Here is a 12,433-nt window from a genome sequence, read left to right as displayed (position 1 = left end):
AAGGCAGAAAACACTTTAATTGCTGCTGTCCTCAAAATAGTTTTCTGTTATGCTCAGAAAGTTTGGCTGGTTGTTTTATCCCTCAGTGGCACTGGAAAATTCTCCCACTGAAACCAGTGTAGTCCATTTTTCATTGAAATCACTGCATTTCCCAACTGCCATAAAATGACATTATTTTAGAAATGCCATAAAATCACATAGAATTTTACAAACGCCATAAATGTGGCCGTGGAAAGAATGAAAAATGTTCAAAGTGTGGTTCCATCTCTTCCAAAGAACTGTGACACCCCTGTCACAGTACAAAGCTTTGGAACAGTTATATCGCCACACATAGCAATGTAAAGCACAGATGATGACACAAACAAATGCTCAGTGCTGACACTTAAAAGAGCAGCTGTAAAAAATAGCAGTCCATGATAAAAAGCACAGCATCAGCCAGAGACTTTATGCAAAATATTATTTACTGTACAAAGATACTGGGCTGCAAAATATAGCTAATAAAATAAGTGATTTCCCTGCCTGCTGCTTCCAAAATCACTCACAGTCTCCAGCAGGCACAGTTCCCTAGGGGTGATGGAAAGTATTTTCTAGCAGTTGACAAGAAACTCTTGATGAATTTTTTTCTGTTTTGCTGGCAGTGAAGAGCCACCCTTGACAATCTGATTTTAACTCACTAGACTCATTACAAGGTCCCAACATTTAATTTTTAAAAAAATTAAAGCAGTTGGTTTTAATTCAGTTTCTTTTAACTCAGTTGCTAAATAAATCAAATGGATTGCACCTCCCAGAGACAGGACCTGTTCCTCCAGCTCCACAGTAGCCAAATGGTGTGCCAACATTTTCATGCAGCACAGGGCACTGTCATGGGTCATGCTAAATGTCACCTCAGAGCAAAGTGACGTGACAATTGAGGTGTACTGAGTTTTGGCTGGTGCAGAGCAATAACGTGGTGAGACACCAGCCAGGTTCAGCCTGCAAGCTACTTAGGGACACCAGCCCAGGAGCTGCACCACAGCAAAGTCCCCTACCCTCGGTGGGGAGGAGCAGATGCAGAATCCCCAGGTATCCCTCAGGTGGCTCCCTGGGCACTGTGAATGCCTGTGTCACACATGCATCCTTTCTTATCCCTGTCTCACCTTGGAATGAATAAAATCTCTCCCTGCACAGGCCATCAATTTTGAGACTTATGTGCCAATAAAGATCAACTTGAAAAAGCTCTGGGAAGATCAGGCAGGCCTCACAATTTCTCTATTGACAATGATGAGTTTTGCTATCCAAACACAAAACAAGAAGAAAACCTTCTGGTGATGCTGACCATGTGATTACTGAACAGAAATAGAAATCCTTTTCCTTGGCTGATTGCCAAATGATCTTGTTTCTTCTTAACAGGTTTGTATTCACTTTCATTTCCCCCTGTTCAAGGAAGCCTTTCACCAGAGAGCCAGGCTCCAGAATAGGAGAGGGAGAGATGGACGTGTTAGGAAGGATTTCTTCCCGACAGCTCTTTGCTACAGAAAAGCAGTCTGCATTCACCAACTACACCAGTTTGGAAGCATTTTACACAATTTGGATTCTGAGTTCCTTCCACAGTGATTTCACTCTGGTACCACTACATGGGCACAGATCCCTGAAAATGGGGAACAGCTTAGGCAAACACCTGGACTCCCCAGAGATGCACGGCATGTCAGATGTGGACTGACACTCACTGCTCCAACTCAGCTTTTCTCTACAGACAGTTGCCTCACCTGGGGAAATAATCAAAGAATCACAGCATCATGGAATGGTTTGAGTTGGAAGGGACTTTAAAGGTCATCCAGTTCCAACTCTCCTGCCACATGCAGGGATACCTTCCACTAGACCAGATTTCTCAGAGCCCCGTCCAACCTGGCCTTGAACATTTCCAGGAAGGGGCATCCACAACTTCTCCGAGCAAGAATTAAAATATGTGAAGCACACTGATGTGCTTCATGGTTTCCTACAAAGGGTCACAGAATTTTCCTGGTATAAATTAACTCTGACATTTCAGGCAGAGTCTCCTGGGAGCACCAAGTAGTGAGCACAGAATGAGGGGACAACAAAGCTTGAGAAATCCAATCAAAAACAAAGCAATATCCTTTCTGTATAGTCTTTCTCAGACAAACTCTATTTTGTCCACTTGGGAGTTTCTTTGTTAGTTGTTTTTTGGTTTTTTACTCTTCTTGTTTTAAGATGCTGACACATTGACAGATGCTTCCCATATATTTCCATCCTGTAGTGTACTAAATCTTGATGCTGAAACAGCTACAAGTCCTTTCAAGGGATTATTTTTTTCATTGTTACACCTGGGTCATCTGAAAATCGAAGGGGGGAAACGTTCTCCACTGGCTCTGTGTTTAAAATTATTTATCTTGCCACATCTTGCAGCATCACAATGAGTAGCATTCCACCACCCTGTGGTACAAGCTCCTGCACAAGTCTCTGCTAGTGGCTTCTTTTTCCCAAGATGGCTTCAAAGCCATTTGAGTTTTCTCCGTAGGCTGGAAAAATACCTGAGCCAAACTCAGATGGAATCAACACATTAGGTAGAAACTATATTAAAAACTCAGAGCAACTTTTTTCTCTCTTATTAGCTGGGCAGTGCAAAGGCAGTGCCTGGGCTGATGACGGCAGGAATGTGTTCATTAACCAAAGGCATCACGGTTGCCTTCCTATTGCTGAGCTCTGCAACTCCCACCCACAATCAATGCTGCTTCAGTAGCAGAGGTTTAATCTAAGCTTTGCCCCATTTATCCTAATAAAGACTAAAGATTTATCTTACTTTTATGTTTCTTTTTTTTCTTTCTGGCCAAATTCAGCTAAAAATCCTGATCGCTTTATCACTTGCTCTAAGCAATGGTTGCATTGCCCACCATAATGGCAATGCCCACATGCCAGTCAAAAGTGCCATGGAGAAATAAAACCATGATCTTCTGAGTGATGGCATTTTCCTTTGCAAAGGAGATAATTTGTTGCCCCACATCTTGGGATTCCTGCCATGTGAAAGGCCATTCAGCCTGATATCTGCCCCTCAGTATTTGCAGAAATTGTATGCAATACATCTGTGTCTCACCACATACCAAGAAACACATGCCAAACATAGTCTGACCTGGAGTCATCCTACTTCTTGACAGATGCTGTTCCTACATACCTCCTCTGGAAAGGCAAAATGCTTAGAGGGGACTGGCAGTTTGGTGCAAGGTCACACACAGTGAGCATTGTCAATAGCAGCATCAGTTGTGACACACATCCCCCAGTCCTTGCTTTCATGTTTCCTGAGCAGCACCACACACTAGCTGTGATCCTGCCTCAGAGCCTGCCTTCACTTCTGCCACTTTTGCCATTTCCCAAGAAGTAGCTACACAGGCCAGTGCATGGGACTGGACTGCTGCTTGTCTCTGCTTCCCAGGTGGTGTCTGCTCCTGTAGCTGATAGCACCACCCTGCTTTGCTCATTAAGTGAGAAAATGAGGAAGCAGAAGCTCATTTCATCAAATTATGAATGCTGATAGCATAGGTTTTACTACCTGGGACCAGCTCAGGAGAATCCCAGCTCCCTCTGGGCCCAGCTGGCAGAGAAGATGCTCTTGAGAAAGTGCAGTTCAGCAGTGACCTGCACTGCACACACCACACACTCCATGTGGAGTTGCTCTTGAAGCTCCTCAGCAGTGCCAGGGTATGAGGAAATAAAGGTTGCAAAATAGAATTATTGTGGATTTACATAGAGACTGGGGACCATCACCAGGCTGCAGGGAGCACCTGACAACCATGTCCTTCCCCTGAAGGAAAGCACCTCCAAAACCCTCTGAGAAGACCCAAACTATTCAAAAGCTCCAGAAAGCCACTGAGCCCCATAGACTGGAAACAGGTATCTGACTGACCGGGCAGGCCAGCAGCCTTTGCATTTGCTTTTTTTAATCAGCCACCTGCTACATGACCCCAGTTCTGCACTGTACACGTGAGATGGGAGCAGAAAGACCTTCCTGCTGTCTGCATGAGAAAATCAAGTCACTTAGCAGCAATTAGCCTCCCAACCAGTTTATCTCATTTACAGTTATACTATGGTTCCTCACAGCTCTGGAGTTCCAAGATGTTGTTTGAGGGAGGTCATAAACCAGTCTGGGTTTTGGTGATGCTGAAATGGAGCATAGAGCTAAATAAGGGAAAATAATGTGGCCCATAAAAAGGTTTAACTGTCAAGTGCCACAATGGAATCCATGATGTGCCACTTTAGGGACAAGTGAGAAACATTACCACCCTTTCCAAATCAAGTGATATAGTGTGAGCAACTAACCAATGTTTCCAAATTCTGCTTCTGTGTCTACACAATAAGAAAAATCTTCTTGTCTTCCTTCATAAAGAAAGGCATAGTTTTTTCCATTTCCCAAGAAGCACCACTGCATGGTACATCCTTGCCATTTGCTGTAAGTGTGATGTTATTTGCATTCATCTGTCTGGTGTTTTTAATGTATTGGGATACCAGGACCTCTGATGGTTCTGTGGCTGGCACTTAACCTCATGTATTGGGTACAAATTCAGGTTCTTTCTACAGGTCAGGCAAAGACATGAGCCCCATTTCAGTTGCTCTAAACCACCTCATGCAGAGTCTTTCCTGATTGTAGGGAGAGCTAATTTTTGTAGGTTAAACTTTCCCATTGCAAATCCACCACAAAAAGCCCTGCAGACGTGGGGATTCAGTATCTGCTCTCTGAACCATAATGTTTTCTTGTTTTCCCCTTGCCAGTGTTTTGTCCTCCTTATGTGACATCTGTCAGGCTAGGAATTAAAACCCCACCAAGCCCTAAAAACAGCATCAGTAGCCCCAGTTTTCATCACTGATCTCCACCTGCAGGTTCTGATGCCCACAGTGGTATGAGCTACTGCTGGGCTGATAAGGTCTGATCTCTTGTGCTGTCAACAGCTTGCTCACTGACTCATGATGTCCTGGGGGACAGGGGGGATGTGGATAAAATTCTGCAGCCAGTTGTTAATCTGCTTCAGTCAATGCTAAATTTGTACTATAAACATTTGCCCTGAGTACACGTGGTGCTTTTTCTTGCCCGTTTGTGAAGCTGAAGAAACAGTTTTGTCCCAGTTGCCTCATGCAGTAGTGGAGCTGCTCATTTGAAGAAATGAGGCTCCCTGGGGATCCCAGGAGGACGCAAACTCTAGATGGTTTAGCTGGTCTTCTGCTCCCAGGGTCCAGTCTCAGGGCATCTGACTGCACTGGCAAATCTTGTAGTCAGCTGCCAGACTTTGATGAAGGAGGGTAAAGACATGTATGAGAAAAACATGTCAAAACCAGGTTACTTGTCAGGAAGCTAGTAATTTTGTGGTTAACCATATCCCTGACAAATACAGGGCCAGTCTGTCTGTTGCTTTGACAATTCTGTCAGAACCAGCGCTGTTCCCTTTGCTTGAACCCTGAAAACTGGGCCTGGGATCTTTTCCCAGTAAACTGTTCTCTCTAGATTTACTCTGCTGCACCAGAAGCCCAGCACACTGATCTCCCATCCCAGGCAGGCAACAATTCTTGATCCACGTGTCTCTCAGCTGATTGTTCTCTTCCAACAAGGTTTTTGTTGTAGCCAGCAGCACGGGCATCTAAGGGAGGCTGGCACAGAGAGGGAGGCACCAAGCCCCTCCAGGCAGCCAAAATGCTGACCTTCTCTGCCCTCCAGAGAACTTGCCTTGCAAACCTGCTCTGTGTCCAGCACAATTTCTTTGCAGGCAAGACTGCAGAAACTCTCAGAAGAGGTCGGCATGGGGGCAATCCACAGAGATGTCCTTTTTTTTTCAGCCAGTGACCCTGTGCTTACTTTCTGTGACCTGTCCTTGAGGAAAGAGCTGGGCAGTGGAAAGCAAATCACATCAGGAATTAGGATTAAATGAAGAAAGAAACAGCAGAGAGCATAAGAAAGAAAGAGAGCAAACAGAGGGAGCAAAGCCGGTGAAACAGTAAAAGGTGATAATATGTTAACTTCCACCAGAACTAAAGATTTTTCTCAAACAAAACCCTAAAAGAACAGTCTGGCAACATGAGAAATGAAGCAGAGTAGAGAAACCATCGTCACTTTCACCAGTGATAGGTTTCAGCACTTTTCTAAGCCCCTGTCTTACCACAGTGTCCCCTACATCCCCTGGTAGCCCATCAGAAATCTCCTCTGGACAGCTTGTTCCCTGCTGCATTTAGTGCAGAGGACAACATGAGAAAGGAGGATGCACTTGTATGCTCAGAAGGAATAATGGGCTGTTTGCTGGGGAATTAGCTGTTTGTTTGCCTACTTTGACACACCAGGCATTCCAGAGTGTGGAAATAGCACTACACCAGAATGGGAGCCTGTTCCAGTAAGAGGGCAGGACGTTTTGGTATGTTTTATGCACATTATTATGACAGGGAATCTTTTCAATTAAAAAAAAATATGAGTGTTTGATTGGCTTTGAGGAAGTGGTGACATTTCTTCAGAGAGGGCGGTAACAGGGACTTGTTTGGGAGCACAACCGTGATTCGCTGGAAGTAGTTTAGATTGCCAAGGTTAATTAAGTTAAAAAGTGCCAAAGACCATGAGATGCTAAAGTTCTTGTGTTGCATACATCATAGTTATCACATTGCTGCTAGCTTGCTGAAGAAATTGAGTTCTTTTTTATTGAGAGAAGGTACACTCTGTTTAGTACCTCTCACACCTTCTAACAATTCGTTCTTAAAAAATAATTACGAAATGAAGCACAGGGCAAAGTTATCTTCTTATCCAGTGAGCAACCTTATAACTTATCTGTCCCCATCATTAGGACAAAGTTCAGGTGGGATGTTAAGTAATGCAGCAGTAGAAGCAGAACTAACAACAGCTGTGGGGTTCCTGCCTCATTCCTGTCTCAGTGCCTTGGGCTGGCACCACATGGCAGGTGGGATCTGGAGTTTAAAGTCAACCACCTGATGTGCTTTGTGCAACTCCTGAGGCCTGGGCTTACTAGCTTTTGTTCTTACCAATAAACAGTAAACCAATGTTAATCTATAAACAACAGAGGCACAAGAAGACTGGCTCAATCTCTGAAGAGCCAAGCATATGTTTTATGCTTTGGCATGGTGAAGACATCTAACAAAGTTGTTGCCCAACTTAGAATGGCTACATGTAGTAAGCAGCAGTTGCTAGAAAGTGCTTGCTAGAAATGGCAGAAGCTGCAATATAAACAATACACTTGTAAGTACCTTAATGGTAATTGCATCTAAGTCTTTTTGGTGGAGCACTAGGTGCCCATAGAAACAGAGGCTTGCTTGTGCCAAGAACTTCCAGGTAGTGCCAGTGGTCCCCATCTGTGATACATCATGTGTATCGTGTCTCAATTAAAGTGTTTATTTGCCCTTCGTTGGGCTTGAGTGGCACCATAGAGAAATTTGGATTCCTGTTGTCTCTGCAGTGACCTTTTCAGCCAGTTCTCACTACTACCCCCTGAATAAGTTGACCTGTAGAAAATGGACTTCAGAAGTAATAAATGTGAATGAGCCATGAACTCAAAAATACAAGTGGAGCTGTTGAGAGCAGGTCTGCTCTTTCCTTACTGGTACCATGTCAATAGGGGATTTGCTGTTTGTCATAGGAAACTGCCAGGAAACATATTTAGCTGCTGAACTTCTGAACTTCTCCTTTCACCTGTGTTTGAACCCTGCTAAATGATTTTACAACTATTATTGCTTTACAACCTATGACTGTAAATTCTTCCATTAGATTTTATTACTTAAGGATAAAAATGTGTGCCTGGGGTTTGTATTTATATTTAATAATATGTGTATGAGCTCCCACATGAAGTGACTGATAGATAAGATAGAAGGGAGAAAACGGCGGTTTGCATCTGAGAGCTGACGGGGCTGCACTGGGGACATCTGGGACACCTCCCCAAAAGACCATGAATGCTTCATGCTGGAAAAGGGAGAAAATACCAGTTTTGCCAGCCTCAAGCTATAAGAAAATTATTATTATGGCCCTATAAAATCTCTGGAATATTTAAATGTACCATTTATAACACGAGTCACTTGGTTTTGTTCCCTATTCTGAGGCTGTTGGTCTAACAATTTCAATCTCTCCTCCATCTTTTGAAGGGCTATGCTCTCCTTTCATATTTTGACAAACCCTGAGACTATGCTATAAGAGCAGGACTCAAAGGGCTTTTTGAGAAAAACAAGAAAATAAACATTGTAAACAACTACAAATTATGAGAATTGATAGTATCAAGTTCTCAATGTTTCTTCTATACGCACCCACTGTCTCTCATATGATGAAGTTTTGAGAGACAAAACTGTTTCCTTCTTTTGGTTTCTTTATTCTGGCTCACTTTTTGTAGGTTGTTTCCAATCAGAAATATCAAGAAAAGGCGAAGCTTTCTAGCAGGCTCTGGTTAGGGAAAACTCTGAGTGCTGGAGAGAGAATTTTTTTCCTCCTGCTCCATCACTTGCTAGGGAGCCAAAACCTTGCAGGGTACAGGTGGGAGCCCTGGGCAGGAAAGCAAAGGCAGCTGCCTGCAGCACACTGTGTGTTGGAGCCACAGACAAACAAGCAGGGAGTGCAGGGAGGGCACAGAGGTTCAACAGCCTGAGAGCCAGACACACCACAGGCTAAGCCTTCTGACAGGCATTTTTCTGCTGCTGGTACAGGGCTAGTTTTACCTCAGAACAGCTTGACATCGTTCAAAGGCCTCCACTTTGCCTCCTTAAACAGATGTCTGCAGGGGCTCCAGCCAAAAATACCCACTTCCACTGATAGAATACCAAATGTCCTGCAAAGATCTCAAAGGACTCACTTGAGAGGGAGGTCTAAAACACAGAGAAGCTCAGCTTCAGCCTGAGAAATAGGTAGCTGTGAAAGGGGTGGTAGAAGGGTTTCTTCTCTTCCCAGAATAGTTCTCCTATGCCTATGAACACTTGCTTGAGATAAAATCAGGTTGAAAAAAGAAAAGGGTTTTCATACAAAGTTTAAAAGAGAATAACAGCTCCAAGGGAGTGAGAAAACTCCACTCCCTGATGGAGAAAAAACACTTAAGAAGGGACAGGAGTCTGGATGGACACTGAAAGTTTGGAGAGTGATTCAGGGTATTTCAAATTCACCAGCATGGCTCAGTTTCAGACGATACAAAATTTGTATTTCACAGTTGTGCTCCCTGTTTCTCCACCTCATCTGTCTCCATTACTCGGTTGTTCCAAGTAAAACTCTAAAGGTTTTGCTCTGCAAAATGAAGAATGGGTTTGGAAGATCCCAAAAGACAAGAAATGTGCATTGATAGCATTTTTTAAATGGTATTATCACTCTGCTTTAACAAAGTTTAAGGCAATTAACTCCCTAAGAGCCTCAGGTGGCAGATTTCCCGATTACTCAGCCAGAGGGAATGTCACTGCAACTGCAGCAATTAATTAATTAACTCACACCAATTGATTGGAAGAGTCACTCCATTATTAAGCCCTTGCTTCAGTCTCCTGTCACTTTTCTGACACTTCTGGGAGTTTTGTTAAGGATTTCCTGGCGTTTTGCTTCAGCTGGAAGGCAGACTCCTTTTAACTCCAGTTACAGTCAGATATGTCAGCTATTTCCTTTTCCAGAGATGAAAAAGCCTGGGCACAGGTATTAGGTGAGCACCAAGTGTGGTCAGATGATGGAACCAAGTCCTTAGAAACTGGGAAAAGCCAACTTTCGGGCTGCTTGTCCAGCTGGGATTGATCAAACCCCCCCATGATTTCTCCCCACAGCAGCACAGGGAGCAAAGTGGTGGCATCCTGGCCAGATTCAACCATGCTTCTGGAGGCATTCTCTTCTGCAGACAATGATTTTGTCTGAGACAACAGGGTGGAAAGACAGAGCCAACCACTGCACAGAGGTTTGGAAAGTGTGAGGAGCCAAGCTGGTCAGACTGTTCAGTCTGGGTGGGAAGGACATTGGTTTTCCCTCAAGAGTCAGCAGAAGGATGGGGCCTTTTTCTCCAAGCTCTTTGCTCCTCTGTGCTGAGCTATGATTGTGCTTTCTTACTCTGGGAAGTTATCTGAGTTGTGCAGACAGTTGTCTCCTGCCAAGAAATAGTGGTATCAGGACTGCATGCCATAATTTTTCTCTCATCCTTTCCCACACTGATGGCAGGTTTCAACACTTTGGGCTCTTTTCCAGTTGTTGTCAGATTTCTTTGGTGTACTAACAGATTTCTTTGGGTTTTTTTTCCCCCTGCAGAAAAGGACAGCACAGGGAGCACAGGCAGGAGGGGTGTCCAATCCTGATGCAAGCACTGTCCCAGGGACATCACCACATTGCCAAGCCAAGAAGGCTCCAGGCTGGGCAAGAGCTATAGGGAATAAAAATACAGTGTACTTCCACTGGCTTCTGCAAGCAGGCAGACAAAACAGTTTCCCTCTAAATTTTCTCCAGACAGGCATGCTTTGTATGTGAGTGGCATGACTGGAGAACATGTCTGGTACTCTAGTGCCTGTTTTCCCCTTCTGGCAGCTGGAGCCCACCTCAGGATCAGGCAGCACTGCAGGAAACCTATCAGACAAACACCACAGACTGTCCTACGGGTCTCACGATGGCTCACAGTCCAAAGGTGATTGTGTCCGGACTGGACAAGGCTCACCCACTGCTCCATGAGCTCCTGTCTGGTTTGTGTTTCTCCTCACAGCCCCAGCTGTTGATCTCCACACCCCTGCCCTTACCATCCCTGGTAACTTCAGCTGAGAGGGCAGGAGGCCCATCCTCCAGTGTGTGAGCCTTCCTTAAACCCTTTGAAAAGCCATACTGAGAAAGGTCCCTAAAACTCCTGGAAATTATGGCCCTTCCATTTCAGGAAAATGACAAAAGCTATCTTCCCCAAAGCCAAAGGGAGGTGACAAAGTGGTCTAGGCACAAGAACAACAATTCTGTGTGAGTTCTGCTCTTGGCACAGCCAGGAGCTGGGAACCACTTCTGTGTCCCAAAGCACAGCCAGAGCTGTAATTCTCTGTCCATAAACTTACTCCCTCTATGCTGGTCCAAAAAGACAGGCATGATAGGAAGGACTGAGCCAGTCATGAAGGGAATGCCTCAAGAAGATGCCTAATGGTGTCAGCCCAACTTCACACAGAGTTATTTGTGAGCAGTCTGTATGATGCTACAGCTGTGGCAGCAATGATTCACAGCAGGGTTTAATCCAGGCTTCTTCATTGCCATCCTGTGAGACTGTGTTAAGCAACTTGCAGCTTAAGTCATTCCTTGCAGACAGCACCAGGGACTAATTAGTCCTTTTAAATGTACTGTGTCAGTAGGTGCTGAGCTCCTCACTTATGACTGGCTCTAATCTGATTGATGTGTGAAAGTCTCTTCCATGACAGCAGCACCAGGCACTAGCCAAGGCTGCATTGACTGCTGCTGGTGATGGTCCCACTGCAAAAGCCAGTTCAAACTTCCCCAGCTCCCTGCTTTCTCAGTTGTCTGCAGGGTCACTAAGCCTCCAGATTAGCCAGTGTGCATTTTTGTTTCTGCTCTTAGAAACAACACCAAGCCTGTGTGAATAAAGCTGACCTGCAGTCCAGGAACAGCACAGGAGCCATGGTCACAAGGGGGCAGTGAGAAGAAGGACTTAAAATAACGTCATCCTGAGAATCCCTATCTCTGGCCATGACCTGTTGTGTGTTCTTGGACATATGTATTTCTACTTGACATAGTTTCTCTCAAGTTCATGGTGTGTCTCTTTTGGTCTCAGACTCTCTTGGGTGAGGGCTGTCTCCAGCTCTGGGCTTGTAAAGCTCTTAATGCCACATGATCTTGACCAAATTCTCCAAGCACTCTAAAAATATTCAATTCATAGGGCTGTATAAACATCAATCATTTTTTCCATCCTTTGTAGAAGAATGGTCATCACAGAAGGGTTACACTGCCCACTTTGAGGTAGGGCTGTATTTCAGGATGCTGTCTTTATAATTAATTGATCATTCCTTCAGCACAAAAAAAAAAAAGAGAGGAAGAGGCCCTGCTCTTTTCATCTAGCCCGCTCTTATTGTTATACTTACAAATCCTGTTTGCTGCATTGTCAAAAGCTATATTTAATTTTTATCTTCCTATATGATAATAGAGCCTACCAACATCCATTACAGAGCAGGACTCCTGTGCTGTTGCATGAGTACAGAAAAAACCCCAGTCTTTGCCCCAGAGATAGATATAAGTGCTTATAAAAACAGTGATAATTCATTCTTCTAACACTTTTGTGAAGTAAGCAGTATGATTATCAACCTCATTTTACAGATGGGGAAGTATGTCACAGAAAGGTTAAGTGATTTATCTAATAACATGAAGCATGTCAGTGACAAGAAAAACTGGAACTCTTGATCCCAGACAGAGTTCTCTAGTCTATAAAGCAGATCTTTAGCAGCAAGACCAGAAATGAGGACCAGAATTACTGACACAACTCTTTTT

General features: G+C 44.2%; 1 long non-coding RNA gene across 1 annotated transcript; it reads left to right on the top strand.

The window, feature by feature from the left end:
* Window positions 1-9,503: 9,503 nt before the first annotated feature.
* Window positions 9,504-10,331, top strand: LOC120509986. Its single transcript, XR_005629380.1, has 3 exons — window positions 9,504-9,629; window positions 9,748-9,875; window positions 10,220-10,331. It is a non-coding gene; the product is annotated as an uncharacterized LOC120509986 (long non-coding RNA).
* Window positions 10,332-12,433: the final 2,102 nt, after the last annotated feature.

Source organism: Passer montanus, unplaced genomic scaffold (genome assembly GCF_014805655.1).
Source record: "Passer montanus isolate IOZ18808 unplaced genomic scaffold, ASM1480565v1 scaffold55, whole genome shotgun sequence".
Lineage (NCBI taxonomy): Eukaryota > Metazoa > Chordata > Aves > Passeriformes > Passeridae > Passer > Passer montanus.
This window is presented reverse-complemented; position numbering and strand designations above follow the sequence as displayed.